This window comes from Sturnus vulgaris, chromosome 2, assembly GCF_052056855.1.
Source record: "Sturnus vulgaris isolate bStuVul1 chromosome 2, bStuVul1.hap1, whole genome shotgun sequence".
Taxonomy (NCBI): Eukaryota; Metazoa; Chordata; class Aves; order Passeriformes; family Sturnidae; genus Sturnus; species Sturnus vulgaris.
The window spans coordinates 3576791-3599909 of NC_142244.1; the positions used below are offsets into that span (position 1 = coordinate 3576791).

The 23119-nt window shown below is 39.2% G+C and overlaps 1 long non-coding RNA gene across 3 annotated transcripts in view; it reads left to right on the forward strand.

Annotated features, from left to right (window-relative positions):
- Nucleotides 1-11382, forward strand: part of LOC148224603 (uncharacterized) — an 81270-nt gene extending 69888 nt beyond the window's left edge. For 2 of the 3 annotated variants that reach the window (XR_015799577.1, XR_015799578.1), the window contains exon 3: nucleotides 8375-11382. This is a non-coding gene — a long non-coding RNA (uncharacterized LOC148224603). The remainder of the gene's footprint in view (nucleotides 1-8374) is intronic. The other variant, XR_015799576.1, reaches the window with a different exon arrangement.
- The last annotated feature ends 11737 nt before the right edge of the window (nucleotides 11383-23119 follow it).

Sequence of the window (23119 nt, forward strand, 5' to 3'; positions counted from 1 at the left end):
TCCTTCCCCTGTGCTTCCACAGCCAACTCTGACAGTGAAATAAATCATGCTGGGAACATAGCCCACGTTAAACAAAGCACACCCGGCAAACACGGACATGGATATGCAAAACTGACCCAGATCATTTCTCCATTTATCATGGAGGTGACCTTCCTGACACAAGAGAGAGGAAAGCAATAGGCAGAGGGCAAATATCTGGAAGGGAAGGTGAAAGGAGGCAGGCTCTTCTTTAAATTGCAGTTGCATTTTTCTCCCACTTGCAAAGAGAGTAGGATTAGAATTACTGTCCATGATTAAGGACACATTAGCTTTTAAATCCCTAGGTACCTACTGAATTTTAAACAAATAAGTTAATTATGGGCCAATGGATAGGGAAAATGCCAGAAACCAAGAATAAAATGGAAAACATTTGGAGCCAAAAGATATTGTTTCATTTCATTGCTCATTAATTTGGCAGCTCATATCTCTAGAGAAACCTGCACAACGTAATGGTAAGAAGGCATTTACCATACATTTAGAATCAGTTCTGCACTTGATAGCCTGGATGTTAGTTATTTGAAACACTAACTCCTTCCCCACTTCTCTCCCTTTATATTCCTCTGTTCTTGTGAGACCATACCTGGAGTGCTACATCCAGTTCTGGTGTCCTCAGTAGAAGACAGACATGGACCTGCTATACAGTGGGTCCAGAGAAGAGTCACAAAAGTCAGAGGGCTGGAATACCTCTTTTATGAGGACAAAGATGGGGTTTTTCAGGCTGGAGAAGAGACAGCTCCAGATAAACCCTACTGCAGCCTCCCAGTATATAAAGGGAGGTTATAAGAATCAGAGTCTTTTTGCCAAGGCTAATAATAACAGGAAAAGGAACAATCACTTTAAGCAGAAAGAGTGTAGGTTTAGTTTGGACCTAAAGAAGAAGTTGTTCATGATGAGGTTGGAAAATCATCGGAAAAAGTTGCCCAGAGAAGTTGTGAATGTGCCATCCTTGGAAATGTTCAAGGTCAGCTTGAATGGGGATTTGATCAAGCTGATCTAGTGAAATACACCCCTGCCCATGGCAGGAGATTGAACTAGAAAATCTTTAAGGTCCAGGCCATATCCTTCTGTGCTTCCCAATGTCACAAGTAGTGTTCTAATTCCCTGTATGGGGTAAGCAGATAAATGAATATTATTGTATTTGCTCCTATGTTTTGTGTTCTGGTGACTGTCAGCAGAAAGCTATCTGTTATCTACCAGAATTTCACTTGATCATACTTGATCTATGTATTTTCACAATGCACAGGAGGATTCAGAGATTGGCTCAGAACAGAAATCAGGATCATGCAGTCTGACTGCTTGATTCTAATTGCCATCCTTGAGCTGTGTTCTTTCAGAGTAATTGGAAGGTGTAACTTAAAACATGAGGCCTAGTTACAAATGAAAACTTGGATTAATTTAACCACATGTCATGTAGGTTCTGGAATCCTCCTGAGAACTTGTTTGACCACCAACTATTTGGTCCCAAGACTTTCCTCCCCCATCATAAAACTGCTCAGACAGTAATCAAGGCAGAGGTGAACAAAGGTATATTAATCACATGCTGTCCCAGAGCTCCACTTGAATAGCTATGTACAAACAACTGAGCTTCCAAACCCTTTACAATTAAACAAAGGGTTAGGGAATACAGAAAAAAAGGGTAAGTTTATTATTAGAAACCCACTTTCAAAGATTTGGCTTGTCATAGACATCACTGCTGTATTTTAGTCTAAATTTGACAAGTGCTACCTAATCCCACTAGCCAGGAGAGCCACACAAACCCTTCAGTAATAGCTCCTCCAGGCACACTGTTTTTGCTTCTCACATTGCCCTCAGTAGAAAGTTTTAATTAAAAGATTTATCTTATTTAAATAAAATATAATAATTATGAAATATTATAGGCTACACATTCATGAGACAAGTGCTTGTACTATGCAGTTTTATAGCACTAAATTAAGAAGCCAGTAAATTACAGTAACTTTCAGCCAAGTCAAATGATCTGACTGTGCCTGATTAGTCAAGGACCTATGTTAAGAACAAAAGAAGAATGGTATCTGAATGTTAGACTTAAATTAGCAAGTTGCTGCTTTCTCTTGCATAGCAACAAAACATTACAGCATTACAAGGCAAATACCAGTCTGGGCATTATTAGCTCAGGAGAATCATTCCAGACCTCTACTGCATGGGATAATTCTTCATTTTAGAAGACGCATAGGAACATACATGGCTGGAAAGCTAGAATAACTCCCTAAAACCTATAATCATTTAGAGCTAAGCAGAGATCACAATCTCCCATCAGAAAACCTTTTTCAATTTGAATTCTGAATACATTCTAATATTGGACCAAAGTATTGCTTTTATATGCCATATATCAATTATACTGGTTCCCATTCACATAGAAGATTTAAAATCACAGTTTTTTATGAGCCAGTAAGTATTCTGTCCAATAGATTTATTGCCACATACCAAGTCTGACATTTTGTAAAAGAAAAAATGTTACTGGCTCCAACCACCTAAAGGAATATCTACTAAGGATCCTTTTATGATCTTATATCAGATCTCCTGATATAATTTAATTCTTCAACATTTATAAAAGACTCAATAAGGTACAAATTCTGCTGGCACAAAGACATGGGGGAAAAAAGCAGTAATTTAACTGTCAGATTAAGAAAGATTCAGCATTGTCTGAAAGTAAAAGGATCTATGAGTAAAGGAAATTTGACATCAGAATCTGAATGTCCATTGCAGGACTGTTGTGTACAGGCTATGCCAAATGAATTGGCTATAATGACTCACTCAAATTAGAGCAATCGGAACACTGTTCTGTTTCCTACTCATTAGTCAAGCCCAGATTAACAAGAATTTTGTATTTGAAGAGTTTCCACATTGCTATTAGACAGCTGGCACAAAGAATAAAAATATCTTTTATGAAATTTCAAGCACTGTTTAGTCAACTAAATCAAGTAAATGATTTGCAGCTCACATGTTCACTGTAATCCCATAGTAACATCTGTATTGAGTCCAATTGAACATTACTCCAACAGCAATCATCAACAAATTTTAAAATTAATATTATTAGTATAACATATGCACATAAAATACATGTACATAGAATGATGGCTATGTACACCTCTCCTTCCAGGAAATAGTTATCTAGTAGTAGCTTGAGTAAAACTATATCCAAAACAGCTGTACCTATACACTTAAGCTCCATAAAGGGATTCAATCTCACTCTAATTTAATTTTTACATTTGACTTTCACTTGATTCTATGAAAATTGCCCTTTTCTGCACCTTATTTCCAAAGACCAGGACAATGGGGGCTCAAACAGCACACAACATCAGAACTAGGGTATGTAATAAGATGTGCCAAAAAGTAAATAGAAAATATATTTAAGTGCTATTTAACGAAATACTGATTTTAGTATTTCATTTGCTTTCTTATTAGCACTGTATCAACCTTTTCAGGGAACCTGCAAGAGCAGCCAAGACTTTTTCAAAGTAGGAAGGCCTCCAGTTCTTCCTACTGAATTCCAGTTGCTTCCTTTGTTCCATCTCTCCCTTACAGCCCACTTGGCTGACCTTGGACCCTCCCATCACATTTAATCAGCCATGGTTCCCTCAGGGAATTTGAGGACCCAGGTGCTTGCTAACATTTCTCCCTTCTCCTCATGTCATACACCCATGTCTACCTATTCTATTATTTAGTATACACAAAGTACCACATGCAGAACTACTCTCAGTTCTGTAGTTCTTTGGATCTTTCCACTTAGAATAATTTTATGAAGTCGTGTTTAATCTGTAGCCTCCTGCCTTATTTTGGAATAAGACCTGCTTAGGCATTGGGTTACATACAACACTGCTTTTACACCTTGATGCTAGATTTCCACCTCATTCTGTCTACCTATCCAGCCAAGCAACTGACATAAATGTCCCAGTTTCTAAATTATAAAGCATTTAATTAAAATAAATTAATTATATATTGAGAACTCAGAGAAAAGACAAGAGATGCATTCACATCAATAGCATAACAACTGGCACAAGGTGCAGTACAACCTTGTGTTCCAGTGTGGTGTCACAGTTGAAAGCTTCCTATAGCAGTCACCTGCTCCTTACAGATGTCTGCAGTTTCTCCCCTACACTGCAAACACGACTCTACTGCTCTAACCAGTTGCTAGGAGGGCAAGGAACAGACCCTGCTGAACTGAAGAAAATTATGCTGGTCCACTAAAACCCAGCAGCAGCAGCACACACTAATCCTATTACCAACATCTTGACAAAAAATCAAATGAACAAGAGTACAATTATTTTAATTATTTCCTTTTGCACATAAGAAATGTCAAAAGCTATTAGACCAAATCTATTTACAAAACATTTACTGCATTTGTAAGATTTTGTGTTTGCATCGAACATCAGAGGATACAGCGATCAGAGCCTTAGCCTTTGATAGGAGGCCTGATATGGCCTTTCAACCAGAATAACTTTCTGCTTATTAATGTAATTCCGTGGGACAGCAGTTAGCTCATTTTAGACACTTTGCCTAGGCTGGGATTGAGGAAGGCCATAGTATTTCCTTGATTATCATGGAGGCATTCAACCTGCTTTCCCCACCACTCCTCACTGACTCACCCCAGCCTTGGGCAGATCTTCCTGGAGGAGCTGAATTATTCACCCCAGCCTAGCAGCAAGCCTGACACAGGGCTTACAGTGCTTTCTTGCTTTGTTTCTAGAACCTAGCACAGGTATAAGGGTTGCTTATACAGAGAAACAAAAATACTGAAAGTTAATAACCATATTAGCTCACCTGGAAGGACAGAGGTTTGAAATAACACTGGGAAAAAAAACAAGGCTGTCTATTAAACATTTAAGTGCCTCTAGTCCAAATGACTATACTCATTCTACTCACATCATGTGTGATCTGCTCTTTTTAACAGAGCATTGCATGGTGTGAACATGAAAACTGGGAAGCATCCAAATGCCCTTCCCAATGCATTCAGTTCTGTGATGGCATTAAATTTATGACCTCAAGTATGTGCTTAGGGTATCTAAATAAATCAATTAACTAAAAAAAAATATTAAAATCACAATGGATGACAGCTGCAGAAAAACACACACTGTTGGATAACTATTTAACATGCAGAAAAGGAAACTGCAGACAAAAAGACAGCATACTGTCACCTTGGTGCATGCCATCCAAATTCAGCTTGCTACCTCTAATAAATAATTTGGGGCCTATTGATATAAAGATGTACTCTTTTTAGAAAACTCACCTACCCACCAAATACCACGACCATATATAAATTTCTTCTAGTGATTATTTATGTCTGCTAGTGATTATTATGTGCCTATATGAGATGCATATGTCATTATGCCCATTTTTATTTACTAAGGCTATTCCTTAGATCTTGCTGCAATTTTGAATTAAAGTGTCAGAGGAAAAGCAGAATATTTTCACATGCAGAAAACACAAGGAATAACACCTATTGTTTCTTTTCTTACCAAGAACTGTTATTAGGTCTGTTTCACACTTTAACTGGACAAGAGGAAGCAGTCCCACAGTCCATGAGCAGTCATCAATGCCACTGAAGTCAAATAAAACTTTTGCATCAGAACAGTCTATTTGCTGCCCAGCTCCTCCAGTCACACACTGAACCTACTGAAGCATCAAATCTTCTTTGGGCATCTTGTTCCACTATACCCAACGAATGTCCCACCCCTTTAAGACACCTCCACATCTAAACAAAGTTGACCTGCAAGGTCTGACAGTGCTCCAACCACAACCAAACTTAAACTGTTTTAACTTTGAGAATTTCTATTATTATTGACTTCAAAAAAATTTTAAAATATTGTGTACGGCATGCTGTTAATACCTTCTCTGGGACAGCAACACCACTCAAGCTGGTTCAGCCCTCAGTGATCTGCCTACCACCTGTTACAAAATCCATTAACCAAATGTGTTGACAACCTCAGATACCATGCTGGGTGTCAGTGCCAAATGGATATTCCTACAGCAACCGCAATGTCCAACTGGCTCAGATGTAAATATTAACATTTCTGCTACACTGTTATCCTTATTCTATGCATTAGAATAGAATAAGGATCCATATTCTATGCACCAAGTGCACTAGGTGTTAAAACTGGAAAAGTTTGAGAGGTATTTTCATTTGAGATTGATAGGCAGGCTACAAAACCAATATCAAATTTTTAGACCCAAGGAAAAAATCAGTATAGAGAAATAAATTCACTTGGAGACACGATAACTCTGCTCCAATTTCAAAGAAAACTTCACAATACTCTGTTCCTTGTACAGCAGACCCTAGAGCATCTCTCAGCACTCACAGGTCCACATTACACACGAGCAAAAAAAATTAAACTGCATGCCTATTTTTCATTGATCATGCTTTTTCAAAGACTATCATTATACCTGTTGCCTTGGTATAATTGAACAAATTAAGATTTAGAAAATAGAATGATCTCTTGACATTTATAAAGATCATTTAAGGAGATTACAGACATGTAATTTGGTGGGTACTTTTAACAATCTGCAATTATTAACAATTGTGCAGCCTATAGTGCACAAATGACTTTTTTCTGTGCACTCATTACTGCTGGGGAACATTTTATCTTCAAGGTTAAAATACCTAATAATACGAGTTTTACTGTAGTTTTAACAGCATTCTTCTAGTAGGCATGAAGATGAGTAGTGCATATAAACTTAAAGAAAAATTGGCAGAGGAAAAGTCATCAATAAGGTTTAGGAAAGATGAAGCTTGTTTTGAAATGTGTTGACAGATATGAATCATTTTTTGAATTGGTTGAATAAAAATGACATTATTTACTCCTTACTTCACAGCCTAGGTAGACACATGCAGACCCAAATAGAGCTGAAGATACCATGGTTTTACTTTTGAGAAAAACTACCTATCAGTAACCTGCAAAACTGAGAAATAGATGCCATTTAGTGGAATCAGGACGTGTTAAGACATTCTGAGAATAGGGACCTGTTGTAGTGTATTCCCCCAGGAAAATTTTTCTACATGGTAACTTCTAACTGCATGAAATAGATTCCATGAAGATCCATTCACTGATCCTAGACATTAATTTCTTCATTTACATTGACATTCTGGTCAGTATGAAACAACAGTAACTGCTATCAGAATTAAAGCTTGGAACATATTCAGACCTAGCCAACCATTACATACAAAGCTGAAAAAATCAGTACTTGGAAATTACCTTATCACTAATTTATCTTTATGATTAAAATTATAGTCAAAGAGTTGTGGTTGCTCTAAATTAGGACATGCAAAGAGACAACCACAAGTGAATAAGATCACCATGAAGCAGCTGAAATTTGTTGCAATATAAGAAACAAAATATTAATATATCAATATGCTACTTAGAATCAATGCTCGGTGTCTTTATAGCTGTACAGAAAATATTTTCCTCCCAAGAAATCCAGACTGATTGTACTAAACAATCTGCTTCTTACTTTTTAAGTATGAAATTACTTGCAAATACCTAAGACTCATCAGACTATTAGTTGAAAGAATGCAGATAAACTACCAAAGTTATTTTTCATGAAGTCACCTATAACCAAAATATTTCTTACACAGCATATCCTTTCCTGCAGGTTCAAAGCAACTATTTTAAGCTCTTGAGCAGGTATACAATATTCAGAGTAGAAAATTATTTTCATCAGCCTCATGCAATTCCATGGATACTTAAAGCTTATGAAACGTGAAGGTTGATGCATATACACTTTTGGTCCTTTATATGGGACACTCATATGACTTTCAGTAGCTAACCTTTGTAGCTACTCCTCATACTTCAGCTTATCTGATTTAAATACAGAATTTATTTATTTATTATTATTTAAGTGTACTATTTTTCCTTTTCCCAAAACATCCTCCTGGCATTTCTTCCTGTAGCACAGAAATACCTGAACATCCTTTAAAAGCTAATTTGTGCTCTGTTTGAAGATTTGACAGCCTTTAAAAAAGGAGAAATATTTGCAAGTCGAGGACACAAATCAACATGTAGATTTTTTTTTACACATGCCCTTAATCACTTTCTCAAAATAGGAGTTTGTAACATATTACTTAAGAAGGAACTGTGCAATTCCAAAGGGAAACGATAACTGGAGATGTTAAAAGTTGTGTTTAAGAGCATGGAAGAGGAAAGGATTTCATCTTAGGGTTGCTGACCTTCATTCTGCAGTTCATCTAGACTCACAGGTATAAAATAATGGGCTGATTTCAAACAGTAGAAAGTTGATGAGCCACCCTGTGTTGTAAGTGGCCTCTGTGTGACTACTTAAGATAACCCTTTATGGTGACTATGGTTTTTTATTCACAACACAGGATAAAGCTCATTCCAAACCCTGCAGATCAGTGCCTGTTATGCAACACATGATTAAGCAGTATATTCAGCCTGAAGAAGCCGTATGCTCACAAAAGCTCCCTGCAGATCTCAAAGCAGCTGAACTTCTGCTGGTGCCTTAAGAAAAATCACACACCTGAAAAAACACAATGGATCTGATTTCAGGCTTGAGGCTTCATGTGTTAAAATATATTGTCCTCCCAAGCCTTCTGTTTTTGTACTTGTAACTCAGCTTCAGAACGGTGTTTAAGAAAAATAAAAGTGAACAGAAGACGGGCTTTCTCAGAATGTATAATAAAGGACCTCATAAAATTTCTAGTAGAAAAATGAGATAGTGAACCCTTTCAAGAGTTTCAGTCCACAGACAATGGAATTGGACTGGTTTCCTGAGGCCTTCATTCAAAATCCTGGTTTGAAAAAATAAAAGCTTTCTTATAAAGGACTTAAGAAAAACAAACAAGGACACAGATACACATTCCTCTTCAGTGAGTTCCCAGAAAATTATCACAACTATTCTTTACATGAATTTAATTTCCTCAAAAGTATGTTCCACAATCAGCATCTTAAACCAATGCATCCTGCACTCCTAAAACATTCACACAGCTAAAATTTTGCATTAAACCTTTGCAATACACATACAAAATGTTTAAATTATTTTCTTTTCAGAATTTCAAAATATCTGGTATATATGTAACTATTATTATACAGGCTAAATACTATCTCACTGCAGTTACTGGTGAGCATTCTGACAGCCTCTTGGCAACAAGCACATGGTGCAGCTTGCCTAGATACAGCACCAAGCACAGAGTGTAGCCAGAGTGAGGGGAGATTCTGGATCAAGCACAAAGACAGAAACTCAAAAAAACCCACGCAGCTATAGAGCTGTGCCCTGATTAGCCACAGCACATACAGGTTACTGACAAGTTTACTCCCAGCTCATCACTTTCTTTGTTTTCTGGGTTTGTGTGCCTCATTGGTGTACCAGTATCAAGACATGATGAAATAACTCACTGACTGCACGTTTCATTTTTCCCTTCTCTATGGGATTCATTAGCTGTCCAATAGAAAGATACATTCTGCCTTTGGTTGTTGTGAAAACCCCACTACAAATATCTGCCAGCACTTAGCAACATGGATTAGATAATAGAAAAAAACGTAAGAAATCTTTAAAGTCTATCTTAGGGACAACATTTCCCTGTGTCTTTTATGGCAAGCAGGTCTTTCCTGCAGGTCTCCTTCCAAGAAAAGGAATCCTGGTAAGTCCCCTTTATCCACATGAGGATGACAACTGTATTTTAAATTACTTGCAACACGGTTGAACTGTGGTGAGAAGGGGTTGAAGATAAACATGTTTTCATATCTGCCTCATGGTGATACTGGAGACTATTGGTTCCATCAGGGTCAACAAGACATGGGTGGCAGGCCAAAGAAAGGGGATAGCCTGGGGAGGCTTTGCAACCTTGGCTGCAAAGAAAGCCTCCTGCCCAGGAAGACCACATAGTCAAAGACCCACTTTGTTCCAAAAGACATTATATTTTAATTTTAACTCTGCTTTTTCCCACCAGACACAGCCCCACAGTTTATGAATCCAACCATGCACTTCTCCAGGTAAATTAAGCAACTGAAGAGCCACAGGCAAGTGACAACACAGACACAACTCTCTTCAAGAGAGATGTAGCTTCTGCCTATCCCTCCCCTGTAATCATTCTCCATTGATCTTCAGCCCCACCTTTCCACTGATTTGGAGCAGCTACTCCTGTTGCTATTGTCAGTACCACATGCTTAATGCAGTCACCCCCAGGAGTCTGAAGAGGCAGAGCACTACTTGCCCACAGGAGATTGTAACTCTCCCAAATAAATCATTTTTCAGGTAATTAAAGACTTGAGGTCACCTAAATTTTTTTAAGTTAATCAAGAACAGTGACTACATGCATTTCAAAACATACACAGCATACTTGGAAAGGAAGCACAGGAGCTTACTTACATTTGGGGAATTTGCTGTCAGAAGCACAGGAGCAGGTCAGCCCACCAGCACAGATGAACTGGGAGTGAGAGGTAGCCCCAGCAGATGCCACACTGTCACCAAGAGGGCACTGACCCAGGGAGTTTGAGCTGAGCAGGATGGATAACAGCAGATCCCAACAACAGTCCAGTGATGACCAGGCACAGGAAGCCAGGTCTGTCACCAACCCCAGGAGACAAACCAACAGCTCAGGAGCAGAACTGGGTGCAGGCATGGCTTCCTCCACATCCAGCAGAGCCAGTCCCTGGCAGCTCCAAAGATGGATGTGCTGGGCCAATTAGCAATGGTGGTAACGCCTCTGTGATAAGAAATTTGAGAAGAAAGAAAACAAAAAGCTGTTGCACGGTTGTAATTGCAACAGGAGAAGAGTGGAATGAGAACTTGTGAGAACAACTCTGCAGATACCAAGGTCAGTGCAGAAGGAGGGGCAGGAGATGCTCCAGGCACCAGACCAGGGATTCCCCTGCAGTTCATGGCAAAGACAGTAGAGAAGCAGCTGTGTCCCTGCAGCCCGCGGAGATCCACCCCTAGCGCAGGGAGGAGTCCCCACCAGAGTGGGTGGATGACCGAGAGGAGGCTGTGACCCTGTGGGAGATTCCATGGAGAGAGGGGCCCTGCTCCCAGACTGGAGCAGCCTGTCCTTGTTGGATGCACCCCATGGAAGAGTGACCCATGCAGCAGCAGTCTGGGGAGAACTGTTGCCCATGGGATGTAATCACGTTGGGGAAGTTCATGGAGAACTGTCTCCCCTGCGAATGGGAGCAGGGGAAGGACTCCTCTCCATGAACAGCAGCAGAAACATGGACTGACCCTAACCCCCATTTCTCCCTGTGCTGTTGTTGGGTGGAGGTAGAGTTGGGAAGGAGGGAGTGCTGGGGGAAAGGTGTTTTTAAGGCTCTTACTTTACTTTTTATTATCCTGATCTTATTTTGATAGTAATAAATTCAATTCATATCTCTAAGCTGAGCCTGTTGTGCCCATGACAGTATTCAGTGAGTGAGCCCTCCTGGCCCTTATCTCAACTCATGAACCCTTTGTTAAATTTTGTCTCCCCCGTCCAGCTGTGGAGGAGAGTGAAAGAGCAGCTTTGGTGGGTGCCTGGCACCTGGCCTGGGTCAGCCCACTGCACCCCTGTTAGTGTACCTGGGACTGTGGCACAATTCTAAAAGTCTTTACAGACAAATAAGGGACTAAGCACAGCGTGGGGCTCTAGGGAAAGAGGGAGGCCCCACCCCTCAGAGAGACTCAGTCTCAGCAACTGATCTTGCAATATAGTGTAAAAACATAAAGATGCATCCCTTCTCCTTTTACGAGTCCAGCTTTGTACATAGTAGACATTTGTTCCCATTTGTATTAATCTTGGCTTTCCTTCTTTCTCCCCAGCTTAATAAATTGGGAACAAAATCTTTTCAGTGAAAATAAAAAAATCCTTCAATATGTTAGCCTAAAATTCATTTTCACGTTTGACTTTTATTTTACAAAATAAGCACAGATTTTGGGCTAGGAAAGATTGTTCAAGAAATTAATTCACCTTAACCACCTGGGACTGGTCAAGGCAATCAGTCCTTAAAACTTTTCTCATTCTTGCTGAATTTTCAAACCATTACTTTAAAACTGTTCCTCTTGTGGGAAAAGCCAAGGTATTGGAGTGCACCTGGCACTTTCCCAGGTGTGGAAAGGGGGCCACCAAGCTCTAGGGACTTCCTTGTTAAGGTTTTCACATTTGTCCTAGAAACCTTGGAGCTATTTTTCCAGGTATAGGGATGGGGTGCCCCCTCTGGTTCTGTGTTGCTTCTCTCTGCTCAGCCTGGTCCTTGCCAGCTGCCAGAGGAGCAAAGACATCCCACAGCTTTTAAGATCCAGTGAAGAGGAGCAGCAAGGTCAAGCTGGGCTTTGCTCAAACCCCAGTGGCCCCATGGAGGGAGCAGGAAGGGAGAAGAACAGAACTGTCACTGAGTGTTGCTGTAACCCCACATCTATCACATGTGGCTGACACAGGCAGGATAAGTCATAGCAGTCCCAAAAATGAGCATGCTACTCTTCTTCTCTGAGCTTCTGTCCTTGTAGTCAAAAGCCCCAGTGGTACCCAAGTGGCAGAGAGATGGGGATGCTTGAAGGTAAAAGCAAATAAACAAAAAGTCTCACTAAGGAACATAGCTTTAAGGACTCTCCCACTTTATTGTAGGCTAGCCTTCCACCTATGTTCTTTACTGACCTTTCCATTTATTCACAGTCCTGCAGATGGTGATTAAATGTTTACTAGGAGCTTTATCAGAATGCTACACATGTAGACAGTGATGGCTTCATGCATACAAAGTGCACCAATACCACCAGAAGCTCGTGAAGTGGTTTTGTATCAGCACCTGCACTGCATGGCATATTGGTGCCCTGCTGCAGTTTAACTGCTTCCCATTATATTAAACACATAATATGGTAAAACCTCACCCCACAGTTCCAACTGAAAATAAATGCTTTTCACACCTCATCTGTGGACTGTTTCTGCTTGGTCCCACACTTGCCCCTCTCCCATTCCTTCTGTCTCTTTAAAATGTGTGTAGCACTCCACGGCTGTGGAGGTAGAGTGACAAAACACAGTCTGAATTTTATGCAAGTTTTCTGAAAGCTTTCAGGTCACAAGCTATGAATGTTTTTTAAGCAGTTAGTCTACCCACTGTGATATGAGCTATCAGATGCTGACAGTAGGACAGTTTGCAGAACTAATTATGTATGATAGCACCTGTAAGGAGTGCTGTAAGGAGATTTTTAAGAGCAAAGAGGTTTGAAGCATTTCTTGCTAACTCCTTCTGACAGCTGGTATCTGTAGTGTGCTGTTTTTCTAATGTATGGGTTTCAGAATCTCACTAATTCAATCAAGATAGGAAATTATCACTGTTTAAAGGTTACATTTTGTTAGGTAAGCACAGTTTATCTAGTTATTTGCAGTAATTACACAGATTTTCATAAGGATTAATTTGAAAACAATTTTTCAAGCTATACCTTATTTCTTTCTTCCTGCAATTAAATTACTGGGTTTTTTAACATGAACACTCCATGAGATTTTGAGTTTATGAGTGCAAGGTCTTGCACCTGGGTCAGGCCAGCCCCAGGCCTGAGAAAAGTCTGGATGTGTGTGTGAATGGAAACTCAGCATCACCCTGCAGTGAGCACTGGCAGCACAGAAATCCAACCACATCCTGGGCTGCACCAAATCAGTGTGGCCAGCAGGGCAAGGGAGAGGATGCTGCACCTCTGCTCTGCTCTGGTGACACCCCACCACCATCTCTGTGGTCCCCAGCACAAGAAAGACGTGGATCTATTGGAACGAGTCCAGAGGAGCACCAAGAAGATGATGAGGGGACTGGAACACCTCTCCTATGAGGAAAGGCTGAGAGAGCTGGGGCTGTTACATCTGGAGAAGACAAGGCTCTGAGGAGATGTTACAGCACCTTCCAGTACCTAAAGGAGCCTGCAAGAGAGATGGAGAGGGACTTTTCACAAGGACAGGTAGTGACAAGGGAGAATGACCTTATGAGATGAAGCAGGGTAGGTACAGATTAGGCTTAGGTTTAGATGTTAGGAAAAAATTCTTTTGTGAGGGTGGGAAAACACTGGAGCAGATTGCCCAGAGAGATTATGGACTTCTCATACACGCAGGTGTTTCAGGCCAGGCTGGATGGAGCTCTGAAATACCTGACTTATCCACAGCAGAGGCATTGTAGCTGCATGATCTGTGAGGTCCCTTCCAACCCAAACCATTCTATGAGTCTCTGATTCCATGAGATACAAAATGAATAATTTCTTCAGTGTAGGTTTAACATGCCATGGAAGGAAGGGCAGATGGTTAAAACAAGTTTCGATACCCTGCAGTCTAAATCTTCCATCTAAACCCACAACTTGTTAATTCAATAAGCAGTTTGTCTTGTCCCTATTAATTTATATGTGCATATTATTTGACACACGTTGATCTGCAGTAGATTAGTCAAGGGACATAACTGAGCTCAGCATTCTCTTTCCTCTGCATTAGAAATTGGTACATTAGAATAAACAAAAAATAATAGAATAGCCTGCTCATCATATTGCAGAATTGAGTAGCCCTGAGACGTAGAGAAATGTGACATCTATGTCAATTAAAAAAAAATGCAGCAGTGATGTAATATTACACAGAAATTTGCAATTCATAAAGTTTTGCTTGAACAAGGTCAGCAGTAAACCCAGTTTTTCACCCAGTGAAAGCACAATATATTACTTGCAAATTAGAGAGGTTTTATGTACATTTTCCAATACAGCAGATCTATCAGGTCTACCAGTAGCACCCATCAGAGAAGTCCAAGATGCTGATTTTAATCACTTTCACTTATGCTGGTCTGTCAACACTTCAGCCAAGGTCACTCACTCAGTACCTCACTGTTGGTTGTTAAGTATTTGTCTGCTTTGGAAGTATATGACACCTGGGTTTGTAGAAGATTTTTTTGTCAGGAAATATTCCACTGCACTTTGGCTGCCATATGTTTATCGTAATCATATTGTTTGCATAATTGGCATAGTGTTTGCAGTTGATCTTCATCAGACTAAAATATCCAAAAGCAGGTTAAAGTCTAAAGAATTCTAAAATTTAATAATTTAGTGAGGTGAAAGCATGTAAATGTTGAATAAGTAGAGTCTTCTGTAAGAAAAGCCGTCACTGCAGGTTTTCAGGATAGCCCCCTTAACTTCCTTTAAGTAATTTAATGTATTAATTTTGATGCATGTGTCTGCAAGATAGCTGTTAAAGAATTTTGCACCATGGCAAAAAAAAAAAAAGGGATCAATGCTCATCTTATACTCAGTAAGCTGAGATATTACAAATGGAAATTACTTGCTACACATAGAATTATTAAAGTTCAGCTTGCATGTACCTTCTTACTGACAAACAACTTTGAAATGTCATCGGAAGCTTAAGTTTGTTCTCCTTCTTCTGTAGTTATCATAGTTATTGCCTTATGAGAAAAGAAAAAGTCACAAGAGTCTAAACCAAGACAATTTCCTTTCCTGTCCTAGCCTCTTTTTTGTAGTTGTTACTATCTCAAAAGAATAGAAACTCACCTATTTTTACCGACTGCATGCCCACATCTTCTTGCCTATGCAAAGAATTTGCATGCTCAAAAGCCATCTCACTAAAACTGTGCATCCATGTGCCTGGCCAGTCCTGGCCCAAAGGGTCCAGTAATACCTTCCCTGCAACTGAGAGTCAACATCCTTCATAAAGTAAATGGACATCCTGCTTTTCCAAAGCTGACCAGAGGTATGAGAGGGAGGACTTGGCAGCAAAAGCTGAATTAGCTTGGGAAGTAGAGTGAGACTCCCACTCCCAGTTTGGGATATATTTTATTTCATTGGGGCTGTGGCAACTTGCTCTCTCCTGGTTCCTCATAATCAGCAGCAATATTCAAAATGACCCACTTTTTTTTCTTGTTTTTCTCCCCCAGCTAGATGAGTTTGCTGATCCCAGTGCAGGGAGTCACAGCAGCTTCAGCCAACCCAACAAAGGAAAATATCACAGACACCTTCACTTTCCAAAGCCTAGTCCATGCCTAAAGCATGCTAAACTGGCCAAATGAAGGAGAAATGTGAAACTAGGAAATGCTCTTGAGTACACAGCATCCTCACAGCCCGTTCCAGAATGGAGCACCAGAGGGCTGACAAGGAGGGGTGGTTTGCAGGCATCACTGCTAAAAATAACTCTCCTGCACTACCATTGCTCACGATGTAAGGGCTGTAATGTCTTTCTACTTCTTCCAAATCCAGTTTTACCTAGAAATTTACCAGCTTTAGATAAATCTACCCACAAGGAAAAACGGAGCCAACTTTTTTATTTCGATCACAGACCAGCTGTAACTGAATCATAGCTCAAAAGCTACAGAAAAAGTAACTGAGGAACAAGTGCTTTTGTAGGTTGTCTAAAGTAGTGCTCTACAATTACTCCAGTCTTCAAAGTAACTGAGCTTTGATTTGAATTTCTTTACATCAAGAGGAGCTTTCTATAATACTAATAACTGAGATCTTAAAAGTTACCCAATACAGCTTCTCGCTTCCTCATTTAAATGCATTAAGAATGAGTTTTGCTTCCCATTAATATTTTTTGGTGCCAGATTTCTGTTCCCATTCCTACAAAACAAGGTGGCAGTAAAACCCCTTTCAATAATCACACAGGAAAAATAGGATTCAGGGCTGCCAATAGCACTTTTTCGTCAGCTTGACAGAATATAGACAGTCCAGGTAGTACTAAGCAAACACATATGACAGCACTGTCAATCCCTTTTTTCCCTTAAAAAAACCCCATATTGTTAAAGCTCTAAATCTGCTAGCTATAGATGTGACTATTTCCAGCTGCAAGTATAGTACTGAGAAAGGAAATATTAACTGCATAATTTTAATGACTTATATTTTATAGACACAACACTGTGTAAAAAAATATTACAGATTTTGGTAGTATCAGTGTATTGCATAGGAAGGCAGTAGGAAGAAGTTGATACCAGTGGTAATCTTTCTAAGTTGAATCTTGAAATACTTATTCTTTAAAAAAAGTTCTGGGGTCCAGTGCCTCTAAAATGAAAAATTAACTTGGTTAATATTTTATTAGACAATAGAAATATTATTTTTAAATGAAAAAAGCTCTTTAGTACTTTGGGTTCCCATTTTGGTAAATACTATCTCCTTGCCTCTCAAGAGCTACTGATAATCTGAATATTTTAGAGAATTTAGGCCCTTTGAGGCCAGCATCATACCTAGGCAAGCTCAAAAGTGTGGGTGCCTGAATATCTTCAATTTCTTGCTTGAAAATAGTAAATCTTACATAAATAGTGTTAGTACCAAATATTTCCCCCCTAAGCTTTGTTCCAGTTGACACCAGGACTGAGAGGAATCCTGTTTAAACACTCATCTCTTTTCCAAAAGCCAGGATAAGGCAAAGAAGAGGCAGGCAGTGCATTCACCAGCTGGCAAAGGGACACACTGTGTGTAATGCTTACAGAGAGAAAAGCAAGAATGAAATTCCTATTCAGGGCTTGGTGATGAGGTACATGCTTTAATCAATACATCTGAATGAGCATTTTCTTGTGCACAATAAAATAAACATCTTGTCTGCTTTCCTCTATCAGCTCAGTCTCTCCCTTTGCAGGTTTCAAATTCAAGGCACTTTCTTCCCTTGTCAAAGCTTAATTATATCCCCGGAGTTGTTTATCACAGTTGGTGAGGAGTGATCACAAAGAGTAGCAGATATGAATAAGAAGTCCCTGAAATACAAGGTAAGCTGTGGAGTCTGTTAAATTTTAGAAGAAAACAAATTTCAAACGAACCCACTTAGGGTTAACGCTGCCAGTTTGCACCTCCTTTGCCCACTCTCAGCTGTATATTCTTTTAAATAGGCCATCTACTGAAATAGCTCAAGACTAAAGTTCCCATTGAAACCATGAGGGACTGAGGGGAGATGGATACTGCACGTATTTCAGAACATTATCTGACGAGATGGTTGCAATTTGTTCAGCCCTTCAGACACAACTTTTCCTGACAAACTAGAGAACAAATGCAGAAAAACAGATTACCACTACTTGTTTCCCAGCCTTGAACAACAAGCAGATGAGCTGATCTATTGAAAATCTATTGAAAACACACCATGCTAGTCTATTATCCTTTCCAAGTCACAACCAGTTTCAAGCTGCTGATTTTTAACCTCAAAACAAATACAGAACTGCAGAAAATGTGCAAAACCACAGACCTCAATTATGCACTCCTTCACTTATACAAAGGAGAGATTTTTTTCTCTTGCCACCACATCCATGGTAAAAGAGGGTTTGATTTAAACTGGGGAAATCATCTTCAGTGAAAATAATGCAAGCACAGCCAAGCAGGTGTCTTCTTTGTATGTATTAAGGGAGTGGTGAAGACATCATCTTAATAAAAGAGTTCAGGAAAATTACTTGATTTTTCAACTCAGAATGATACAGAAAATTTTCCTGAGACCAGCTGTATTAAAACTATGCATCAGAACAATGTGAGCATAGGGGGATTTGGCTCTTCACATTCACCAGAAATCCCCAATTATCTATTCAACTATTAGTTTATCTAAATAACTTCATCTTCAATGCAACAAACTGTAAATCTTTTTTCTAATATATAGCTAATCCCAGGAACATAACTTGAAGTAAATACTGATTGCATTTCCTGATTAACAAGGTGGGGAAAGGCCGTGCATAATGACAATATGACCAAATTACTTATAAGAATATTTACATAGTTTAGGAAGGAAGGTTGCTTGAATGAGTTAAGAAAAGAGATCCAGCTACATTATTTAATTTTTATCAAATAAAATATCTCATTCATTATTACTTTTCCTAAAACAAATCATGTTTCTTTTCTTACTATATCTTCAACCTAAGGATTTCAAATTTAGTTTTTATGTAGTAGTCTAGAATTTGCATAAGTAAGGAATGGTCAAAATAAATTGTTTATGAGTCAGTAAAATTATTGTCAGTTTCACAAAATTAACATAATTTTCTCACCTTTTGTTGACTTCTTCAAAGGTAGATTTGCTTCTCTTGTTCATTATCTGTTGTTTAAATGGCTACTTTGATATTGTGATGCTTTTATGCTTGTAGGCAATTCTTACCAAATACAAAGGCAGTTAGTTTTTAAGGTACCATAGAAATAAACATGTCAGAGAAAAATGTAGAATCAGAGAAATGCAGACACTTCAAGGAACACAAATAATGGCCTGTGTTACTGAGCCTTCATCTCTTTCCTAAAGGCTGCTAGCACCCTTCCAATTTTTACTGCATTACTTCCTAAGTACTGCTGGTTGAATCTAATTTTGCTTTTCATTTTCATTCCTCAATCCTACCATGGCACATCAAGTAGAAAAATGACTTCCTATGTGTCTTTTCTCTCAGACTTGACAGCTCAATATGCAGGTTTAGCCTTAAGGTAATGTTACAATACAAGGGAGTTCCTCCTGCTGCCACCACCCTGCCCAGCTCCAAACCCATTTAACACACCCCACCTGCACTCTCATCGCTGCATTCTTCCCCCTCTGTGCCCTGGGCTCGACAATGCCAGAAGAAATGTTTGTTCTTGTAACAGGGCAGCCTTTTGCAACACAACATGCTCACAGCTGAAATCCCTTGCAGCTGGGGCAGGGCCAGGAGTGTGAACACAAAAGCTGCAGGTGCAGCCACAGCAGGCGCCTCCTTTTCTCTCTGGGTTGAAACTTGTCCTCTGCTTCCTCCAGTTTGAAGATGGACATTGGATTCAAAAACCTGTCTTTCTGATATCACTGTTTTAAAAACTTTACAACTTCCTCTCAACTTAAATAAATTTAAATGTGTCCACCTTTTCCCTCCATTTCAGTTAGAATAGCCAGTTCCCCTCTCTGCTTTGAAGTGCAATTGTTCCTTGGGTCTCGGCTTCATATAATGATTTTTCAAATGTGCAAATTTTTTTCTATCCCTTGGCACAGTTATGTGGAAAGATATTTGAACTAAGGTAGGATAAAAGTTCATTAGGAAATTCCAGGCATCTATTTAAGTTCTATCTCTCAAACTCTAAGTCAACATTTAAAAGAAGGTGATGTTTATTTCGTTATTTTTCTTATTGTTACTGAAATTATGAATCCATAGTTCAACTATTAAACTAATTATAATTTGAACTAAAGGTGGTTCATCACCAGAAGTGATAGCACTAACTTCCAACAACAAAATGGTTGTATGGCAAGGAAAACTGAATGCACTGTCTTAGTCTCTCTACCATGAGCCTTCTATAAACATAATTTTCTTTAAGCAGTATGCAAGAAATGTGTCGAATTTGCCATCCTTAGAGCCTGGTCTGTGCTGCAGACCAAGCCCTGGACAAAAGTTTGCAATGTTATTGGAAATTCCAGGGTGAGGGTATAACTCAGTTAATTCAGTGTTCCTTCCATATAATCTTTAACTGTAACATTCAGTATCACAAAGTTCAAAGTCTGTAGCTCTGCTACAGAGTCGTATTTTGGTTGACAAAGGGGTCAATCAGTGCTGCCTACTTTTTGAGCTGCAGCTGCCCTCCAGAAACCTGTGAACCTCTCCAAATGGGCACTCCCAACTTCTGGAGCCTTCCAAGGCTGTTACACTTCCTATGAAACATACTACATCTTATTTCTGCATTGGCTTCACAAAACTTCAATTCCCACCTGTGTTTTCATCATCAATATTCAAGAGCCACCTAGTGAACACAGGATGTCTCACTCTCAGTTCTCCTGCCAATGAAGATGACAATTTATTCATCTGGATAAATTTATTCAATCAATCGATTCAAATCAATTTATTCATCTGGCTGGAGTAAAGCAGGGTCTGTCACGTGCAGACATGTATGTAGGGCATTCTCATATGGCAAGTGTAATATCCAGTGTTTAAATTTAAGCTTTCAGCTTGATTTCAGGCTATGTCAAATACAGGACAGAACCACAAAAGGAGTGACTGAGTGCTATCCATGTTGTTTTGAACTGGAAATATAATCGCAATTGAAAGTGTCAAGCAATATTTGTCTACAGCCACAGATACCTCAGCCACAGCTAAGTAGGTCTTGCCAGGGTCCTTGAAAATAGGCCACATTGGCTCTAACAATCTGAAAGGGAAATCCAGATTAATATAAACCTTTTTATCACTCTGTCTCTGTTCACAGTCAGTATAAATTCACAGTTTTCAGCTTTTATATTTATAGCACATAGGACTTTACCCACAAGAAGCAACTTCCATTTCTGCAAAGGTGTCTGAACTGTGATGATTCTGTTACCTGAGCAAGAGCTCCTAACTTTGATAGCTTTTTTATCCTAAAATACCTTTAATATACTAGTCCATCGATTCAAATATAAGTTATCAGTCTGACATTATAAAGAAATAAAAGTGATAGAGAGCTGAGCATTTGGCCTAGAAATTCAGTTTTCATGTAATTTTGATGTTTTTGATGGTATTCGCAGGTGTTCTTCTTTTTCACTTACGGATATGAAGGACTCTGAGTCCTAAAACGCACATTATGACAATGGCATGTCAAGTTATCTCTCAAAATGCCCAGCTAAGGTGAGATACTGGAGGATGGTGGATACTGGAGGGCTTCATTTTCCAGTGCCCAGTTCTCCTGTAAGTTTTGAAAGCACCAGCCAGAGATCCTGGATCTTTTCCATGACATAACACAAAACAGTTTTCACCAGCTCTGTGGCAGAAATGTTTTACCCATGGGTATGAGTTGAGGTGTGTTTCTGGTGGACCCACAGCTCATCCTGAAATGAGCTACCATCTTTTTATTAATTAGAGGTCTTCTTTTCCTGCAGTACAATTAGCACACATGCTACCTTCTCATGGATTTGTAGCAGTGTGCCCACCACTTTTCCCCATGTTTTTGGGTACCAGATTTTGATACATTTCTGACAACCAACATGAGTATAGATAACAGGACATAACACCATCTGTTGAGAACCGACATTTTCTCTGCGAAATCATTTTATGTTGTGCATCAGATTCTTGTCATCTGTTATCTCAAACCTTCTAATATTTCACTTCAGCTTTTGCTGTGAGCACACTTATGAGATGCAGATTTGTGACTGAAGAAGCAGATCAGCAGTTACTGGCTGGCTGCAGTTCTACATTCAAGAAAAGACAAGTTACTTCCACCCAGCTCAGCCAGGAGCTCTCTGAAGCTCTTGTGTGTTAGGAGTATTGCCATTCCTATCAAACTTGATAAAAAATATCATCTAGAATGTTCTCCTGCATTGCTGTGTTTCACTGCCCCAAAACAGAAGTTCAGAAAATCATTATTTTCACTCCTCATTAGAAATTAATTGTCCAATATTGAACTACCAACAGATATACTTCCTAACCCTTATTAAATAGGTTAAATAATTTCAGAGTCGATGGCACTTATTTATTTTGCACTTCTCCCTTTCCTTCTGATTTTTAAATATTTTGGGTTTACAAGGACTCTAAACCCAGAATTGTGACTCAGTTTTGGTTTGAAGCCTTTAGAGAGGGTAAACTCGATAAAGATTTCCTAACCATTATGAGCAATGTCTTGGTGCAAAAAAGAACAGTATATACTCAATGTGAATATATTCATTACTCAGGTAGGATAATATAATTCTCTACCCATCTACAGAGTATCTCACCTGGCAAATATCTTTGTCTCAGAGTAAGGTTGAAAAATATATTTTTACAGCAAGAATAAGTTGTTAAATTTGGATAATCATGCTTAAAACAGAGAGTGTGACTGCTTGTCATGACAAGATGTATGCCTTCAGCAGACCTTGGAGAAAGAGATCCATATTTCCATAAACAACAGGGATTATTAATCCCAAATTCTTGTTATTAAGACTTTTGACTGTGATTCATGCTGCTTTTATTCTTACAGCATCAGTCTTAGCTGGGTGGCAGAACTGCTGCTTCTCTACAGGCCAGCTTTCAGGGAATTGATAAAAGCAAGAAAACTATGCCCCTTGACAATGAGGATTTTTCCTTTTTAGTTGGGTTCCCACTACAGTCCCTGTACTGTCCCACAGGCTGTGTGCTATGTGCATGCCTCCTTGCCTCTCCCTAGATTTAAACAACAGCATTGCAATAATTAGTTTCACTGTCATCAAGCCTGGCTGGCATTGTCAAGGCAGTTGGAGAATTAATTTCATTCATCTCTGGTTTAGGCCATACTG